The 16,816-nt window shown below is 35.1% G+C and overlaps 1 protein-coding gene across 2 annotated transcripts in view; it reads right to left on the bottom strand.

Annotated features, from left to right (window-relative positions):
* Nucleotides 1-16,695: 16,695 nt before the first annotated feature.
* The window catches only part of LOC107597823 (dual specificity mitogen-activated protein kinase kinase 6), a 22,385-nt gene continuing 22,264 nt past the window's right edge, over nt 16,696-16,816 (bottom strand). For both annotated transcript variants that reach the window (XM_016289015.1, XM_016289016.1), the window contains one exon: nt 16,696-16,816. This exon is cut by the window's right edge and continues 1,347 nt beyond it. The gene's annotated coding sequence lies outside the window, so the exon portion shown is untranslated.

Raw genomic sequence — 16,816 nt, 5'->3', positions numbered from 1 at the left:
TGCCGTGTTTTAGACAGAATTTGCGTGGCTGAAGTCAGAAATACAACAAAAATGCCTTTTTTATAAGTATTTTGAAGAGCTAAATAAAAAAAAAGGAATAAATATCTAATTTAATTTAATATTTAATTTAATTTCAAGGTACCAAAGACTGAAGGTAAAGTATTTCTCACAACTGCATCATCCTTCACCACAAGTGACCTTTTAACACATTAACTCAGCCCAAGGACTTCATGAGCACCTTATAAGCCTGCACTTGGACCCACACCCACGTTCACACGGTGTGTCTTTCCTGACCGCGCCGTGACAATACGGTGTACAAAACCCATACCGTAAAGAGTACAGCTGCAACTAATTAAAACATCATACCACAAGAATCAATCTTCTCTAATTGGCTTCTCTCTTTACTGAGGAGTCAAAAATGCACATATGTACAACCTGGTGAAAGCATTCAATTCAATTAGGTTCAATTTGAGTTTTCAGTTCAAGTAGTTGCACTGATGATGCATCATATTTAAATACAGTAGATTTCTAAAAGAAGACTGAGGACCAGGTGTCTTACGGTACCTTATGGTAAAAGCTGATTTTTGGTAGCACTTGTCATATTTGTGCACAGTGTGAACTAGGCGGTTAGTGCACAGGCTGCGGGCGTGCAACCACAAAAACCAACAACAACAAAGAAATGTAAGTCAGATCTCTTTGTTCAGACCTTCAAAAAGCGTTCCGATGGCTTTGTTGTTACTGTAGACAAAGGGGAGGGGAGAAATACTGAAGAGGATGCTTGATAAACTAGTGACGGAACCGTGTGTGTGTATGTCCGGCCTGGGCACGGCTGGACGATACATGGGTAAACAGCTTCTCAGTTGGGTCCTTGGTGTTGTAGTGACTCTCACAGTAGCAGCTGGTTCCGTGTATTGTTCTGGACAGAGGGAGAAAGCGTCACTGCCGACCGTGTGATATCTCTCCTGGGTTGTCCCCCACATGACCTGGAGAGACATCACCTTCCCCTCTCACACACCATTCATCTCAATACATCAGACCCACTGCCACTGCTTCCAATGACATGCCATTTATGCTGCCATGGCAACTCAATATAAATACAAAACAAGGAAGGATTGATAAGGTCATATACTTTTCCGTATTGTAAGCAACATTTACAGTTTTTAAAGTTAAAGTTACCATTATAGGTCTCAATATAGTGTATTAAAAGGATAGTTCACCCCAAAAATAACATTTTAATATATGTTAACATAGCATTTAATCACCCTCATTTTAATCCAAATCTGTCACTTTAATATTATTAAAGTTACATACATATTTATATACATCATATTTTTTGACATACTATTAATAATAAAATACACACACACACACACACACACACACACACACATACATATACATAAGAATGATTTCTTGGGCACCAAATCAGCATATTAGAAACATTTCTGAACAATTATGCGACAATGAAGACTTGAGTAATGGTTGCAGAAAATGTTGCTTTGCATCACAGAAATAAATTACATTTTAAAATGTAATAAAACAAAGAGTGAAAAATTTAAGGGGGTCTGAATACTTTCCGTACCCACTGTATATATATATACATTCATACATACACACACATACATACATAATATTTTACAATATTACTTATTTACTGTATTTTTAATCTAATAAAGGAGTTTTATTTCAAGAACATTAAAAAACAACGTGGTTCTGCTGCTTTTCTTGCAAGACCAGCACCAGACCAGAACTAACTGGCGTAAACCAGCTTGGGTCGCTGTGGAAATGCTGATCTAAGTGGGTCTTTTCAACAGGGTGTGTATCTCTGGTATATAATTTAAGCATGTGCTGTTGGGACAGGCTTATGGAAAGATGTCAATACACATGGGAAAATACACAACAAGCACATAAATAAACACACACCCGGTACGTTCTTTACGTGACACACCTTTAAGCAAAGTACCAACTGCTAATTTCTCACTTGTTAACTCTCACTTTCTTCCACGAGATGCATCTTTGCAGCTGTCCAGACCTATTTAGCTTCTTTTCTCAGGTACAGATCATGTTTCACCCCATATAGTAAAAATAGGCAAAAACCACTTAGCCCATAGATAAAGAGCTCTGTATGTGCATGCGGGGGGTCTCATTACTTCCCTTAGAGGCTCAACCCCATCATTAAACCCATAGGACCATTAAATGAACAATGAAATATTCGAAGCCCTCTTGCCCTGCGGTTTCAGCAAAGGTCAACGTCTGTCTATCAAGACTGACTTAACGGCAATTGTGTTTACAGGCGTATCAGATGTATTCCCTCACCACAAATCTGTCAATGGAAGACTAAATGAGAAGTTCAGAGCTTTCAGGAGGCTGTAAATCAAACATGTTGCTATCCGTGCCACTCAGGGTAACGGATTACGACCTCATAACTGTATTAGTGCTGGGAGGTACTGTGATTTGGGAATATTACTTTCAATGGTTTGCACACGGATATATTTACAGTGTAAACCAAAACAAGCCAACACACGCATAGGGACCACACGTGCTGGCAACTTTACACTTCCAGTTCAGTTGCACTAGTTAAAGGCAAAGTGTGTAATTTCTACTCATGGATATGCATAAATAATGATTGTGTTCAAGCAGGTTTCCTAAATACTACCTCTGGCTGCCCAAACAGGTACAGTAGCACCAGCAACTCATTTTCTTCATTCACTCTTGAAAAGAACACAATTGTCTTATGATTTTATTTAAAAAATAAATAAATTATAATAAATTTTTGAAAGTGCATGAAAAAAAATCAAGTTTTGTTATCAGTGCCGCTGTAGAAATTGTAATATAGGGTTTACTGACAGAGAGTGAACAATATTAAACTGGTCATGTCAACAACCATGTAATTGAAACAAGGTTATTAGGTTATATTAGATATACTGAACTAACAATGAACAATTTTTAGAGCACTTAATAATCTTGGTTAATGTTAATTTTTTCACTCACCAACATTTAGAAGTAAGATCAGTTAGTAATCTTAATGTTTTTTAAAGTCACATCAAAGCTACATTTATTTAATTAAATATATACTAAAAATGGCAATAATGTGAAATGAGTTTTTTTTATAATAAAAAATAAAAAATATTAGAGGTTAGAGCTGAATTCTCAGCATCATTACTCCACTCTCCAGTGTCACATGATCCTTCAGTAATCTTTCTAATATGCTGATTTGGAACAGAAAGTTCAGCAATGTTTCAAAATTGTTTACATAAACAAATATTTTTTTACAGTCTTACACTGACACAAATGTTTGAATGGTAGTGTATAGGCTTAATAATACATATTTAACAATAATATATCAAAATAATATCAGTTAATACATAATGAACAAATTAATAATAAATAATAGCATATTTACAAATTCACATTAACTTAATAAATTAATTAATAAATGCTGTAAAATTGTTTATTTTATACAAGTTCATGATGTCAATGAATTAAAAGTTTTTTGTAAAGTCTCCAGTGAGCTAAATTGCTTCATAAGCTATACTACATGTGTGTGAATGACATTTATCTTTTACATTTTAAATTTAAAAAATGAACCAATAAATAATACAGGCAACACTTTATTTTACTGTGTCCTTGTTACACATTTTACACATCATGCACTTATTATAGTAATAACAGTATCTTATGCATAATTACAAGAACCGAAGCCTAAACCAAACCCGATGACAGTATATTTTAAGGTGTCCTTGTTACATGTTTCATGTAATTACTATATTATTAGCACAAAATTACGCATAATTACATGCAATAACCCTAAACCAAACCCTAATCCTAAACCTAACCCTATGTTGTTAATATTACTCAGTACTTCAATGTATAATTACACTGTAACAAGGGCTCCTTAAAATGAAGTGTAACCTCAAACCCTAACTCTAATTATATAGCAAGCACGAATTGTTATTATAATATTACTCAGTGCTAATTTGTATAATTACACTGTAACAAGGGAACTTTACAATAAAGTGTAACCACAATGAATTGTGAGCTTGTTCATTGTTGCTCAAAATTAACAAAGTACATTTTTTTAAATTTTAAAAATACGATTACTGACTAGTAACGATTACTTAGTGGCTGAACCCAGGCATTTAGGCTCGCATCTAGAAATGCAAGCGACGCCGGCCGAGCACTTCACAAGCGTTCGCCTAAATGGGACACATTCACGGAATACGATCGCCTTGGCCCACAAAATGGAAACTACAAAGACACAAACAAATGGAAATGAACATGATCTCATAAGAGCATTACTAACTCTCATTACTCTCCATTTCAAACTAGGCCTCTCTTCTATCGGTTCACTGTACAGCTTGGGTTTTAGCGCATGCCTCAGCAAATTGTGTTGCGTTGTCTTGAGTTACATGGAGCACAAGTCGACGGAAAGAATACGAGATGAAGACATTCGATACAAAAGAGCCGCTCGGAAAGAAGTCTTGCGATCATGCCAGTGGACCCGTGAGCTATACTGACTAAAGACATAAAGACATTTCTTATCCGGTGTGTGTGTGTGTGTGTGTGTGCAATTCTCAGGGCAGGAATAATTTCACACCAACTCCTGGCCTGACGTTTCTGACTTCCCCCCACCTCTCCCAGTTTCCGCTGAGGTCTTTTTTTAAAAGCTTTTTGCTTCCTAAAAGCACCGCAGACTGCATGGGAAATTCCTCTCCTTTTCCCTCCATACAGGGGCCTAACCGCGTCCAGTCAATAAAATGAAATCCTCTCTCTTTTTTCCTCTCGACACATACACTTTGTAAACATTTCATTCATTCATTCCCCTGCACACACACATAAAGACTCTCTCATTGAAATACTATAAGGCATTTTCCACGAATAGGGTAAAAGTTGTGGTTGCTTTCATTTTGTGCTATTTTAAGCATTAGATGCACAAATCCCATGGTTTATTGTGAAAAGTATTAAATATGATAGATTATCTAACATACGGTTAATCTAGTATACTAGTTTTAAATATGTCAAATGTCTGTATCTTGCCATAAAATGTATTTGGCTTGTACGACCTCTTAGCCTTCTGAAATGTATGCAGCAATCAAAATCATACTCATTATGTGGACGTAATCTGCTGATATGCAATTTATTGTAGTAAAAAAAAATTATGTAAAGTATTAATGAACATAAAAATGTTTTTTGATAACAAATTTAAATTTCCAAAATATATATTTTATATAATTATATTTAATATTAAATTATATAAATGATATGTACCTTAATTGAATAATTATTTTAGTGCTGTCAAATTATTAATCGCATCAAAAATAAACGTTTGTATTTAAATACACACACACACATGCATGTATAAATTTAAGAAAAATGTTATCTTCATATACTACATATATTTATTTTAGTACTGTCAATCGATTAAAAAAATAACTCATTAATTGCGCATTTTTTTCTGAAATTAATCGCGATTAATCCCACCTAACATTAAAGTTTTTACATATACTTTTATATTGCAATAATTTCACATTGAATCTTCAAATTAATGTACAAACTACATACAGTATTTTTTAAATATTTGTTTAATGGCATTTTTTATGACTGAAGGCCAGTATCACTGATACCAATACTACTGATATCTCTATAAAATAGCTTTCTAAATATCTACAGTGGATCTAAAATATTAATAATTAATCATAATTAGTTATGGTTAATTATTCATATTTCCCCATGAGTTAAATTTGCTACACCCCTAATATTTAACCATTGTCATCATTTTGACAGCACTCATTTATATGTAATATAAATTACATGAATATAAATATATACATGGAAATACTTTCAAAAAATATACTGTATCTGTGTGTATTTATATATACATATTAAATCTATCTTTTTATAAAAAGTATTTATTATATAGATATATATCAAACCTATTTAGTAAACTTTATCATAACCTTTTTCAGCATGCACACACTTGAAGAGGAAGAATGCTCAGATCAGTACGCTCTCAATTATAGATTAAAGTTCTGGACTAGACTGATAAAAATCATGAACGTTCAGATCGGATCGGATTCATTTTTCCTTTCACGCTCCACATAACCTCCTGCCCTGTTTTTGACCATTAGGTAGCACATTAGGTTCTTGGTGACTCTCACTCTCATTCCCTCCTTTATTTTGATATTAAATACATAGCCTTCCCACACCACGTCCACCTTTGTCTATATATCGTGATAACAAAATCTACTTCCGTTGTACTAGGTTGCCCTTTTTGTTTACTTACTTTCTGATGAAGCACTATTGTTGTGTTGGTGTCAAGACTTCTGACCCATTTGAGGCTCTTTGTATGAGAAAGAACATACATGATAACATTAAGGACAAGTTGCTGTTGTTTTTGGTACTAGATGAGAAATTGTTATCAGAGGCTAGGGTTGCAGTTTGGAAGCATCTCTGTAATAAGAGCCATTCCCTGAAAGCCAAAGCAGTTAGCAACCACAGCACAACTGATACATTCGTAAAGCTTCCAGATATTCTGTAATGGGTTGAGGGAATACAACAACACATTTGGATTTGGATTCATGCCTTGTGGGCTTTAAATCAACCAGGATGGGTAGAAAATCTCAGCTTCGTGATCGGAGAAACCTGTTACGTGATACTGCATCAAGAAGGGAGTTAACAGCAGACGGAACATCCAAGACTTTTGGATCCTTTCCTTGTCACCTTTTGCACTCCTCTTGAAACCTCATCTTGACCTTTTTCCTTCTAAAATAAACAAATAGATGTTTTAAAAGATAGCTAGAAAATTTGGGACGATGCACCTACACACAGAGAACAAATACATGATTTAACCATATAGAATAAAATTAAGCCCTGTTGTACAACATACACTGGAAAAACATCTGTCAGAAATTATTACATTTCATCAATAATAAAAAAAATGAATGAAATTTTGAAGTAGAAAGACTAAAACAGTACTTTCTTATAAAACATATTCCAATAATCTTTATTTACAACTTCAAAAATCCTTTTTATAGCGTAAAAATGTTAGATCTTAAAGGAATGCATCAGATCATCCATCATTTACTCATGTTGTTCCATGGAGATTAAATGCTTTCAAGCATCAGAAAAGCACCAAATATCAAAAATATCATATCCATGTGACTTTTAAAATAAAATAAAATACATAAAATAACACAGTTTCAACATTGCAAACATGCAAAGCATACTGGGAGCTAGAAATCCACTGTCCAGTGTCAGTTAATGCAACACAAATGGACAAAGTATACTTCCAATTTACTATTTTAGGTGGAGTGACAAAATATTTAGAAACTGAGCTAGAGTGAATATCAGAAAGAGTTTCAGTGAACACAATTTTTTCTCATTGAATATCCTAAAATACATCACATTTTGTGTCCAATTTATACTTTCTTGGAATGAAAATGCTTTTCAGTTGCCCAACCTTTCAATCAGAGAGTCATCAGACAGCCAGTGACAAACAGTAAATAACTGCAAACAGCAAATAACCCCTAAACAACACAAAGCTCTTCCGTCATCAACCTGCCCCAAACCATCATCTGCCCCTATGCATTGCAGGAACTTTTAGTGAGGGATCATGTAAAGATCTCCTGCATATTTGTGACAGTCCCTTCCTTACTATGGAATGTGCATAATTGTGTCTGTTCGCTGTGCGTGGCCCATGACATTTTTTAGTGCCAGTCCAATTCGTCCGCTACACTCTTAAAAATAAAGGTGCTTGACGATGCCATAGAAGAACCTTTTTGTCTAAATGGTTCCATAAAGAACCTTTAACATCTGAAGAACATTTCTGTTTCACAAAAGGTTCTTTGTGGCGAAAGAAGGTTCTTCAGATTATAAAAAGGTAAGAAAGTGATGGTTCTTTAAAGAACCTTTGACTGAATGATTCTTTGTGGAACCAAAAATGGTTCTTCTATGGCATCGCTTGAAGAACCTTTTGAAGTACCTTTATTTTTAAGAGTGTAGAAGGGGCATGTATTCAGATGGACATGGACAGCTGCACTGCCAGGATGGCATACACAAGCTTTGAATTGCATGGCGATTTGGCACACATGCATCATCACGTACACCTAGGTATCATTACAGATACCCTTATGAAAGAGAGACAGAAAACAGGGCATATGCCAAGGTTAGATAACAGAATCTGATGGGTATATTGAAATGTTTATGCCTAGTAAGAGCTTGATTAGCTGGTTCAGGTGTGTTTAATTAGGGTTGGAGTTAAACTCTGTAGGACACCGGCCCTCCAGGACCGAGTTTGGACAGCCCTGCACCAACCTCTGTGCCAGTAAATGTCTATCAGTGGCGTCCTAAGCCATCGTGAGGGCACTGCAGAAAGGGAAGGGAGGGAAAAAGTTGGCATGGATAGATGTCAAGGCCTAACTAGGGCCTTGATGGTCCCAAAGCTTATTTCCTTCATTATCCCAATTACAGATCAATCCTTTCGTCAAGAAGAGCAGTACGGCACATTGGAAGGTCTCAAAGGAAACAGTTTGGGGTTTATCCAAGAACAAGCTTTCATTTCGCTCTGTTACATCATCTGGCTTATTTCAGCTAATAATTGTGTAATGATATCACATGTCTTACGAGCTGGCCAAACTGGTCAAAATGACGAGGATCAAGTCTTGTGGTTTGACTGTGTGAGAGAGCCAAAAAACACTCATAAATCTGTGTGTGTGCTTCAGTCATGCAGCTGCTGCTAGAAAGATCTGTTGGTCAATAGATCAGATCAGTCCTGTTCATCCAGGCTACAGCAGAAAGAGTGTAGACCAGCAGAGTAAAGAGTCTAGAGCAGATTAAGGTCTGGCTGGTTAAAATGATGAAATTAACCCCTGCTGGTAAGTGTTATATATCTGGCAGCAAAAAGCATCTTTTTCATAATTAAAAAAAAAAAATGTTATCTATATTTGTATATTAATTTATGTTTCATAACAAATACATTTACGTATATATATATATATATATATATATATATATATATATATTAGTGCTGTCAAACGATTAATCGCGATTAATTACATCCAAAATAAAAGTTATTGTTCACATAAAATATGTGTGTACTGGGTATATTTATTATGTATATATAAATACACACACATGCATGTATATACTTGAGAAAAATATGTTACGTTTATATATAAAATCTATTTATATATGATATCATTTATATGAATATGAATAAATACACGTAAATAATTTCAAAATATATGCTGTATGTGTGTGTCTTTATACAGTACAATCTAAAAAGCAACATGATTGGCTCAAGCGACTGGTTAAAAACCCATTGAGCTGATAGTCTCTCATGAAATATTCCCTCAGTCAGTCCTTTGTGACTGGTGAACCTGTTATATCTCTCAAACACATCATGTTGCACCTCTTTCCCTCACGTTGTTGTTTATGGCATGCGAAGCTGAGACAGGAAGCACTTTTTGTGAACAGGATGCCCCCTAAACACCACACTCCCTCTCAGCAAATAACTTTAACACTTTGCCTTCCCGTAGCCAAACACAGCCACCACACACACTTCCCTTCACACGGGCCTTTCCTCTGCAGTAAAAAATCCTGCGTAATTAGCCTAAACTCTATTGGTTCAGGTCCTGAATCACTTAACTAGTTGGATTCAGTAAAAATAGAATACAAACAATGACTCCGAGGTCAGCTGTAAACTATATAACATTGCCACGTACTGTTGTGATGACTGATGCTTCTCTTTGAACACAGACAGAAGGAAGTCTCTTGTAATGAGAACCTAGTAGGAAGTCCGTGTAAACGTGCAGTAATGCCTAACTTTATCGCCACGAGGAAATGATGGTGCTATTCTTTCACCTTTTTGCCAGTTTTAGATAGCAGAGTTACGGCATGAAGCGATTTTTCCACCAAAGGAAGGGCTTTGATTCCAGTAATAAGGCCACTTACTCAGCCTATCATTAAGAGCAAAGGATATGCACGCACACACACTCACTCACTATTGATCTCTCTGATGACTTTTTTCTCTTTCCCTCTCTCACACACACAAACACACACTCTATTCATTGTCTTTCCCCTAAGGTAAATATGAATTAAATAAGAGGTGAATGAGAGAGAATCAATGAAACCCAATCTGAAAAGACGAGACCACCCACTCTCCTTTCACCATCCTCCCAACCGTATCCTAATTCAGTTCATTCCCACTTTTTTGGTCAGGAGGCATGAATAACCAAACACACACATACACACACAAACAGCCCGAGGAGGAGGGGGGAGCTGTAACAGGATGTTGTTTGAGCTCCATATCCTGTTTTTTCCCTTTTCCCAACAAGCAACGACACTGCAGGTGCAACGTGGTGATCACCCCACCACTCCAACCCCCCCTCCTTTTTTCCATCTTCCGAACTCATCTCGCTCCGCCATGTGAATGCTCTTTATCTTCAAAACACATACATCTTCTGCTATTTCTAGCACAAACTCACACTGAATCTGTACACAAGGCCTTTATGTGCGCGTGACGGTGACTAACCGTGAGTGGCCTTGGTTCTTGAAGCAGCTCTTTTTTTTTTTTTTTTTGCATAGCAGTATTATCATTAATGCAAACTAAATGAAAAAAAAAAGTTTTTAAAAATGTAACTAAAATATAAATAAAATATAAATAACAAAAAAAAATATTTTAGCTTTTGATGCATGATGTGTATTATACAATTGTAAACTTTTACATGTCTGCATTAACCTTGCTGTTGTTTTCTGGTCATCGCATTGGGCTAAAAATTACATCGGGTATATCCATTTCCCAAAAATATTTGGAATTTTTTTATGAATTGTTTAATCACCTTGTTACACTTATGGTGTTCCTGGTCTGACCAGCCTACAAAAAGTTATACTATATTATTTCCAAATATTGTTGGATTTATCATAGGGCTGGACGATATGACCAAAATTTATATCACCTTTTTGGTAGAGCTTTTAGAATTGACTAGAGGGACCAGGTTTTATATTTTAATGTTGAATCTTGATTGTGTGACTGTATGTAATGTTGCTGGAAAGCACTTTGGTCAACGGAAGTTGTTTTAAATGTGGTATAAAAATAAAGTTTGTATTGTATTGTATATCTTTTGTGCAAATATTAAGAATAGCCACTGAGTTCTTTTTTTTTTTTTTTTTTTTACAATTTCCCATAAAGAAAAAGTCTCATAAGCCCCCCGGTCTTTTCCAAAATGTCATACTTTGGTGACTCAAATACTTTTTAAAAATGTGAATTTATCTTTTCTTTTCTCTCAAATTTGGAACTTGATAGACAAAAACCAAAAGGTAGGCCTAATATTAATCAAAACAAATGAATTAGTCTCATTAGTGCAAAACATCTTCGCATTATACAGCACAAAACAATAAAGCAATATAAATATGACCAGATAAGCCACGAAATAGTACATTCGCACATTATGTGCGGTATTTAATACAACAAAATGGATACGTCTAGCATGACGCGTCGCATCAAAACTAAGCTCGACACTTGCACGTGCATCGTAATGGTGCTTTCCGAAATGTGTCAGACTGCAAGTCATACTGAAAATCACGTGTAACATTCTCAGCTCTGTTGAAAGAGGAAATACAGACACAGACACATAAAATGCTGTCAAAAAATACCGCGTCCATATTGTTAGCACGTTGCATGTTGCCATACCACATACACTGTGCCAAGTCGTTAATTTTTACATACTTTTCAGCTGCCATAGATAATTATTAGAGTGCAACAGCCTAACTTTTTAGCACCCTTGGTTCCGGAAGTAGGATTATAAAAAAGTCTTCATTAAAGAGTATTAAGTTGTGAACCAAACCAACCAGCTATTCACCAGAGGTGAATCATGACAATCTTTAAATTGAAGCAAAAAAGTGTTTTAAAATCAGAGAAAAAGACAAAGGTAAAAGACGGTAAAACTAAGAGCAATTAAAACTATTGATTTAAAGATGCTGATGTATAGAAAATATATTTCACCTTTTCTGCAAAATATGCATTTTGTTTGAGAGCTTCGGGAGATTGATTAATCTTTCACAATTAGTGGACAGGCACCAAAGTGTTCTTTTGACACGATTCTCTGATTTCTTTGAAGAATCATAGTTTTTCAATTGTGCTGTTAAAAACTTAATCTCATGGCTTCAACAAAAGTATATCAATTAACAACCTCGTTGCTCACAGTATATCTGTCTTTAACAAAAATATGAACAGGATTTTTTCTTTCGGAATCGACTGTTGCACTCATAAGCAAACACAACACAGACCAATTCAAATTACAGCACTAGAAAATCAATTGATCTGTACTGAGAGACAAGTAGAAAAAGAAACGAGTTCACAGATTTGATATTTCTACAGGCATATGTGCAAATGTCACCTTCGACAAAAGAGCTGGCGTGCAGAGCATATTTGAACACTTCCTCTGGACGTCTTGTGTTTATGACCCCTCAATCCGTGAATTCTCATAAGTAAGAGGAAACAAGTTGAAGTTCCAGTGCCAAGTGGGTAAACAGAAAAAAAAAAAAAGTTTAAAGACACACTTGGCTGAATTTGTTTCTCCTGATCTTAAAACTTAAATTGATTTCTATGATGTAGAATGAAGGTTCATTTCTTACTCATAAGCAAACACAACACAGACCAATTCAAATTACAGCACTAGAAAATCAATTGATCTGTACTGAGAGACAAGTAGAAAAAGAAACGAGTTCACAGATTTGATATTTCTACAGGCATATGTGCAAATGTCACCTTCGACAAAAGAGCTGGCGTGCAGAGCATATTTTAACACTTCCTCTGGACGTCTTGTGTTTATGACCCCTCAATCCGTGAATTCTCATAAGTAAGAGGAAACAAGTTGAAGTTCCAGTGCCAAGTGGGTAAACAGAAACAAAAAAAAAGTTTAAAGACACACTTGGCTGAATTTGTTTCTCATGATCTTAAAACTTAAATTGATTTCTATGATGACTCTATATGACTTCTAAACCAATTCTACTGACAGAGTCTAATAGTATTATAGGCTACAGACAACATGGAAGGCTGAATCAACACCATGACCATTATAATCATTCACACACTCTTCTTTTCCACTTTAACTCAATTAAACATCCCTATGCCCTATGCAAAATATATTAAAAATCAATTTAGTTGTGGATTTAGTTGTGAGAGTGTGTGAAAAAATATCTGAAACAGAGGCCTTGGAAAAAACCCGAAGTACTACTAAAACTTAAAAATTGAATAAAAATACTAAAAGCCCAATTACTAAAACTGACAGTATACAAAAATTCGAAATATTAATAAACGCTATAATAATGTATAAATTATACTAAAAATAGCACTGATGTCGAAGTGAGGCATTTTAAGTCGCTCATCATTGTTTTCAATTATTTATAGAATTTAAAGTTGTATAAAAATAATTAATTTTTGGCATTCATTTTTGATCAAGTTTAATACTATCAACCTAAGTGAGATGCAGTGTTTTTGTAAGATGAAATGGGACTATAAATCATTATTTTTATCATTATATCATTAAATTACGTAAATTATATTATCGATCAAACGTAAACTTTTTTACACTTTAAATTGGGTTGCTTGACTGTAATTGAACTACTTTAAATTGAGACCAGCTTGTACCTTGGGAAGCTCTGTCAAAGTGGCTTCCCAGCACTCTATGACAATTAAGACAGATTTGAATATAATTGTGAACTTTAAATGCCTGAAGGCTTTTCAGATTTGGATAGAAACCTACATGACCCTCTGCAACCCCCCTCCAACACGCTGTGATTTTCCCCATTAGGTTTTTACGGCATCGGAACAGGAACAGACATGTCCTCACATTTCCTTGAATTCTTTATCTGTGGAGATTCATAGGATCAGTCACATCAATGTGCAGACGGAGCTTTGTGATTAATTAAAGCCATATTCTTATATTCTAGTAAGAGGAGATGAACTCATCAGATTAATTCTTTTCTGAGACCACTTGGTTAAAGCAGAACCCAGCAGAACAAAACATCACCAATGGCTCTCAGGGCACGTTTTCATTGTTCAGTACAGGTGACAAATTCTGAGTTTAGTCAGCATGTGGGTATCACAGAGCTGGCACACAGAGACCTACTCACATGGAAGGCGGAAACCCTTTAATTAACAATCAAACGGATACACACCTTGAGACACAATTTCTGATGCCTACGGTGTGGCTTGCCATTTACCTGTCAAAGACCCAGAGGAGAGAAAGAATAGACAAACCACCGCAAACACAAAGCATGATAATTATATGACGACCTCCCGTTGATTTTTGATCAAAGAACTCTTTTCTGCTTCTCTTTTGATGTTGCACTGAACGATATGTAAAACTGACTTTTGCTAATAAATGAAAGAATGAATGTTAATGCGAAGAAGAGTGCATACAAAAAACAGACCTCCAGAAAGTTGCATGTACTGCAACAGTGAGCCAAGCCGAAACGGCTAACCTCAGAAATGATGGCACACATTTGCAATAATTTCAATGTAATCTTATTTAGAAACTCTTCATAAGTCTGAAACCTATTGTGTAACACTGCTGTGCAAGTTTGCATTTGAAGTGCTTCAAGTTTTTTTTTTTTTTTTTAAATGTCCTTACTATACTGCAGATAAAACCAGCCAATTAGAATAGTTCAAGTCTATCATTCATTTGGCATGTTCAGGCTTGCAGACAGGGGGTGCTGACAGCCGAAACCGCTTACAGCACCTTTAAGCAAATCTCAAACGCTTATTTTGCATCCCCCACCTCTAAAAATACTTGGCTGACTTTTGGACAACCTGTGAAGATGAGAATTGCCCGAGAGAGAGTGAGATGTTGAGTTGATCATAAGTTGGGTTCTCAGACCAGCTTCTTGTCACATCGACTAAAATTAATGGGAAAGTTATCGGTGCGATCACAGAGGGCATTCTGGGATTGCAAGTCATAAGACCACAAAGCTTGGCATATTTTCATAATTGTTCTCTCATTATTATTATATACAACTGGTTACTTTTTTAGTTTCGAAAGGAAAACTTGAAATCGCATCATATGACCCCTTTAAGATTTTTCATACAATGTATTTTGTTCAGCAAGCCTGCATTAAAATGATCAAAAGTAACACTTGTAAAATGTTAAAATCTGTTCTTTTGAACTTTCTATTCATCAAGGAATCTTGGGGAAAAGTTGTTTCCATAAATGTTTAAAAGCAGCGCAATTGTTTTCAATATTGATAATAAGAAATGACAAAAATTAACAAATTACAATGATTTATGAAGGAAATGTGTATGAATATGAAAATTCAACTTTGCCATCACATGAATAGATTACATTTTAAAATATATTAAAATAATTACAATTTCCAATAACTTTTTCAAAAAAAAATTTTTTTTTAAATCTGAGCCCAAACTTCTGAATGGGAGAGTATCTAAACATCGAATGTCATTTTTATTGACACATAAAAAAAAAAAAAGTGTCTGTTAACACAATAACATCTGGTATCATTTTTATAAGTATTTTCTTTTTTCTGTTTCATAGAATAACCCTCCTCAATTGAATAAAGATGACAGTAAAGTGACAAGAAACTGATCAAACAGCACTTGAGAGAAGAAATTGACAAATGAGAAATAAAGAGAATGGTGTAGATGAAAGATGTCTCTTATTCCACAAGTCATGAAAAATAGCATTTTCAAAGTGCTTGAGCTGAATGTTTTCACTTGTACTGTCATCTCATGGTCATGTCCACTCTCTAAAGTCTAATGTTATAACATACGATGGCTGGGAACATTCATTTGGATGAATGAAGCAGACGAAGTGGAGAAGTGGGTGGCATCCAGCCAGCGGTCATCTTTTTGAAGACGGACACTTGATGACAGAATCTTCCAGAACTTAAAAAAATATATAAAGTCGGTTCTCACATGTTTCAGGAGTTCATTAACAGTTAATGATTTTGGGATATTTTTGCATTGTGACAATCCCTTATTTTTCACATTCTTGATGATTTTCTTTAAGGAACCCATAATTTTTTGCATAAAATGCCGCAAATATTTAAGTCCGCATAAAGGCAATACAACCTATGATTTATTTTTCATTCACACTGTATAAAATTTTAGTTTTTCATCGAAAAAAATTTAAAAAATAATGAAAATACCACATTGGAGATAGGGGGGTGGGGGCAATATGGCCTTTTCAGTTTTCACCCAAATAATGAAAAAAAATGTTTAGGTTTGACAATTTAATTCTACAGTATACAAATATAATGCATATATATTAACTAAATTAAACCAAGGTAAAAAGAAAACTATAATGTCTGATTTCAGACTGACTGGCCAAAAAAATTAACTCCTGACCATTTTAATGTAGCATATCAAAAAGAAACAGCGAAGATATAAGAGAACTTTTATGTTTGAATCAAACAATATAACGATTACAGGCAAATCAGCAGTGTTATCCATTCTGTATACAGTGGTCACAAGACAAAAACAACCAAAAGAAAAAAAACCCAGACACACACTCATACACATTCATCATCTCCACCTTACAAAAATGATACGAGAATAAAACCAGAAGCCCAGAAAGCAAAGCAACAGACCCTCCGCCACTATCTGAAGCCTGTGGAAAGCAAAGCATGTCTTAAGACACAGCAGCGTGGGTTTTGTAGTTTGTTGTAGCTTGTATGTAGGTGTTTTTTTTTCTTTTTCTCTATAGAGAGGCACAAAATCAGGCTTCCGAGTCACAGTGAGGCTTTGAAAGAAGTGTCAGCTACTTGTGTTCAGACGTTTATATAACGCTCACATGCAGACACG

This window comes from Sinocyclocheilus grahami, unplaced genomic scaffold (genome assembly GCF_001515645.1).
Source record: "Sinocyclocheilus grahami isolate Dianchi unplaced genomic scaffold, SAMN03320097.WGS_v1.1 scaffold238.1, whole genome shotgun sequence".
Lineage (NCBI taxonomy): Eukaryota > Metazoa > Chordata > Actinopteri > Cypriniformes > Cyprinidae > Sinocyclocheilus > Sinocyclocheilus grahami.
This window is presented reverse-complemented; position numbering and strand designations above follow the sequence as displayed.